The sequence below is a fragment of the Hyaena hyaena genome, unplaced genomic scaffold (genome assembly GCF_003009895.1).
Source record: "Hyaena hyaena isolate Hyena2069 unplaced genomic scaffold, ASM300989v1 scaffold_942, whole genome shotgun sequence".
Lineage (NCBI taxonomy): Eukaryota > Metazoa > Chordata > Mammalia > Carnivora > Hyaenidae > Hyaena > Hyaena hyaena.
In genome coordinates, this window is record NW_024081572.1 from 595,025 (window position 1) to 599,452 (window position 4,428).

Here is a 4,428-nt window from a genome sequence, read left to right on the forward strand (position 1 = left end):
CCAGCCAGATGTCTGAGGTCAGATACCCCCCTTGCATGCTTTTAGCTCCTGTAATCTTGCTTGCCTCTTGGCAACTGCTCGAGTAGCACAACCGATAGTACCCACCTTGTGCAGTCAATGGAATGTTTCCAAGTACCCAGAAGCTAGCCAGGCATAAAAGGTGGCCAGCACCAGGCCTCGGGGCTCGGCCCTTGGAGATGACTTAGCTGGGCCGGCACCGGTGTGAAATAAACAGTCTTTTCTGATTCCCTGAGTGTGTTTCGCTTGTCTCTTCCTGGGCGCCGCGTATTTGCTGCAACACCTGCACATATCCATGGCTCTCCCTGAGCTAAAGCCTCAGCTCTTTTTCTCCTGTGACAGGGATGACATGGCATCTTGAAACATCATGTCTTGTAGAGCTCAAAGCCTGGCGTTACTGCTGGATAGCTGGCGAGCCTGGCCAAGTTATTTAATCTCTCTGAAACTCACTGGTCTCATCTTTAAAAATAAGTCAAACAATATCTGCCTTATATGGTTTTCATAATGATTAAATAGAGAGATGGCTTCTCAAATTCCTGACACCATGTGTATGTCTTACAAAATAGAGCTGGAGGCATCAAAATTCTATTACTTCATCTAAAAGTCTGCTAATTTCAGGGGCACCTGGCTGGCTCAGTCAGCAGAGCATGTGACTCTTGATCTAAGGGTCATGAGTTCAAGCACCATGTGGGGCGTGGAGCTTACTTAAAGAAAAATGACAAAAAATAATTAAAACTCTGCTAACTTCAAATATCTTTGTCTGTCCACAACTTCTTACCATAGTACAGTGTATTTTTATTTTTATTTTCATTGTGAAGGAATCCACGAGCCTAAGACTTTCCCTTGTCACCATTTTTAAGTGTACGGCTCAGGACTTAAACGATAATCACATTGTTGAACAACGTCCAGAACTCTTTTCATCTTGCAAAGCTGACACCACCCTCATTAAATTACTCCCCATGTTGTCCTCTCCCACCCCCTGGCAGTCACCTTTCCATTCCTTGTCCATATGAATCGGACTATGCTCAGTACCTCATATAAGTGAATTATACAGTATTTGTCTTTTTGTGACTGGCTTATTTCATGCAACATAATATCCTCAAGGTTCATCCATGTGTAGAAGGTGTCAGAATCTCATTCCTTTTCAGAGATGAATGATATTTCATTTTATGTATATACCACATTTGTTTATCCATTTTTATAGTGATGAACATTTGAGCTGCTTCTACCTCCTGGCTAGTGGGAATAATGCCACTATGAAAATAGGTGTACAAAAATCTCTTTTCACTTGGGGGTGGGGGGTAATACGCCCAAATGTGATATTGTTAGATCATATGGAAATTCTATTTTTAATTTTTATAAACTGTTTATTTACTTATTTTGAGAAAGAGTGAGAGCAGAGGAGGAGAAGGAGGGGGGAGAGAATCTCAAGTAGGCTCCACACTGTCAGCACAGAGGCCAACATGAGGCTCGAACTCACAAACCATGAGACCATGACTTGAGCTAAAATCAAGAGGCAAACACTTGACCAACTGAGCCACCCAGGCACCCAAGCACTTGTTATTTTCTGGGTTTTGATAAAACATAGTCATCTTAATTGGTGTGAGGTGATATATCATTGTGGCTTTGATTGGCATTTCCCTAATGAATAATGATATGGAGTATCATTTCTTATGGTTGTTTTACCTTTATTAAGTATTATGGCACCACTTCAATAAAGTGTATTTAAAAATACATTTCACTTTCATTCCTCAAACTTCCTTCTCCCAGATTTCCTATTCTTCACAAATTTGTCATTTATCCAGACTAGAAACATCATCTTAATCATTTACTAACCTGAATGACTCTTTGAGCCTTCACATTCTTTTCTTTGTAATGATTCTTACTTTCACACAAGTACCTCCACTTCTGCCATGACTTCTGTCTTCAGGAACCTACTACACTTAGGCAGTACAACTTCTTCCTGCACACCATGATTCCTTTTTCTTCATTAGCTCCAACCCATCTTTTTTAAAAAAAATTTTAATGATCTATTTATTTCTGAGAGAGAGATACAGCCTGAGCAGGGGAGGGTCAGAGAGAAAGGGAGATACAGAATCTGAAACAGGCTCCAGGCTCTGAGCTGGCTGTCAAGCACAGAGCCTGACACGGGGCTTTAACCCAAGAACTATGAGATCATGGCCTGAGCCGAAGTCTGATGCTTAACCAACTGAGCCACCCAGGTGCCCCAGCTCCAATCCATCTTAAGCACTGTTGACAAATTCACTTCTACAACATCACATTGGGGACGTCTGGATGCATCAGTAAGTTGAGTGTCCAAGACTTGGTTTGGATTCAAGTCATGATGTCACAGTTCGTGGGATTGAACCTCAAGTCTGGCTCCGTGCTGGGCATGGAGCCTACTTAGTATTCTCTCTCTTCCTCTCTCTCTCTCTCTCTCTCTCTCTCCTTCCCTCCCTCCCTCCCTCTGCTCCTCCCCTGCTTATGTACATGTGTTCTCTCTCTCAAAATAAATAAAACCCATCACATTTATTTTATAACTACTTTGATCAAGAATTAGTAAGAACTGTCTACTATCCACTCCAGATGCTCTTGGAATTTGTCTCCAATGGAATGTTTTCTCCTCGTTTGGCAGAAGTATTTTGTTGAGAAAATTTAATAATGGCAATCATTTCCCAAATCACACAAAATATTAAGTTGATGATTAAGATTTTTTTGTTCAATTTTAGACTTTTCTCCTACTTTTGTTTCTTTAGTTTTTCCTACTTGCCACTGTTTGACTGGTGGCAGGTCCTGGCAGAGAATAAAATATTGAAAAAAAAAAGAAGTAATTACTATTAATAGAAAAGCCCAGAAATCATGAACCATATCTATTTGTGAAACACAAGTTTTTCCTCATTGTCATTGTACTTACTTTTTTCTTAGTCAATATACCTATATGTGGTTTCCTACTAATCAATAAATGGTATTAGAAATATTTGACAGCCACATACAAAAGAATGAAACTGGACCACTATTTTATACCATACAAAAAAATTAACTCAAAATGGATTAAACACCTGAACATAAGACCTGAAACCAGAAAACTTCGAAAAGAAAACATAGGTTGTATCATCCTTGACATGAGTCTTGGCAACGATTTTTTGGATTTTGTGCCAAAAGCAAAGGCAGCACAAAAATAAACAAGTGGGACTGCATCAAACTGAAAATCTTCTGCACAGCAAAAGAAACCCATCAACAAAATGAAAGAGCTTAGGGTGCCTGGGTGGCTGAGTTGGTTAAGCATCTGAATCTTGATTTTTGGCTCAGGTCACGATCTCATGGTTTGCAAGATCAAGCTCCTAGTCAGATTTTGCACTAAGCATGGAATTCTCTCCTTCTCTTTCTGCCACTCTCCCACTAGCTCTCTCTCTCTCTCAAAATAAATAAATATTTAAAAAACAAAAGCAAAACTAAAGGGCAACATAATAAATGGAAGAAAATATTTACAAATCATATATCTGATAAGGGTCTTTTGAATATATCTTAGAAGACATGAAAAAACTTATACAACTTGATAGCAAACAAATTTACAGTACAATTTGAAAATGGGCAAAGGATCTGAATAGACATTTTTCTAAAGAAGACATACAGATGGCCAACAGATACATGAAAAGATGCTCAACTTCACTAATCATCAAGGAAATCCAAATCAAAACAATGAGATAACACTTCACCCCTATTAGAATTGTCACTATCAGGGGCCCTTGGGTGGCTCAGTTGGTTAAGCATACGACTCTTGATTTCAGCTCAGGTCATGATCTCACAGTTTGAATCTGAGCCATGCATTGGGCTCTGCGCTGGCAGTGTGGAGCCTGCTTGGGATTCTCTATCTCTCCCTCTCTCTCTGCCCCTCCCTTGCTCATTCTCTCTCTCCCAAAATAAATAAACACTAAAAAATTATTAAGAATTGTTATTGTCAAAAATACAAGAAATAACAAATGTTGGGGAAGATGCAGAGGAAAAGGAACCCTCATGCACTGTTGGTGGGAATGCAAATTGGTGCAGCCACTGTAGAAAACAGTATGGAAAAAGAGCTATCATATAATCCAGCAATCCTGCCTCTGTTTATTTATCAAAAGAATATGAATACACTAACTTGAGATAATATATGCACCCCAATGTTCACTGCAACATAGCCAAGATATGGAAAAAACCCAAGTGTCCATTGATGGATACATGGACAAAAACAATGTGAGATAGATAGATAGATAGATAGATAGATAGATAGATAGATAGACAGATATATCGATCTAGATAGATAGGTAGATAGATAGAGTTATCCAACTCTTGATTTCAACCCAGGTCATGATCTCAGGGTCCTGAGATTGAGTCATGAGTCAGGCTCTGTGCTGACCATGGAATCTGCTT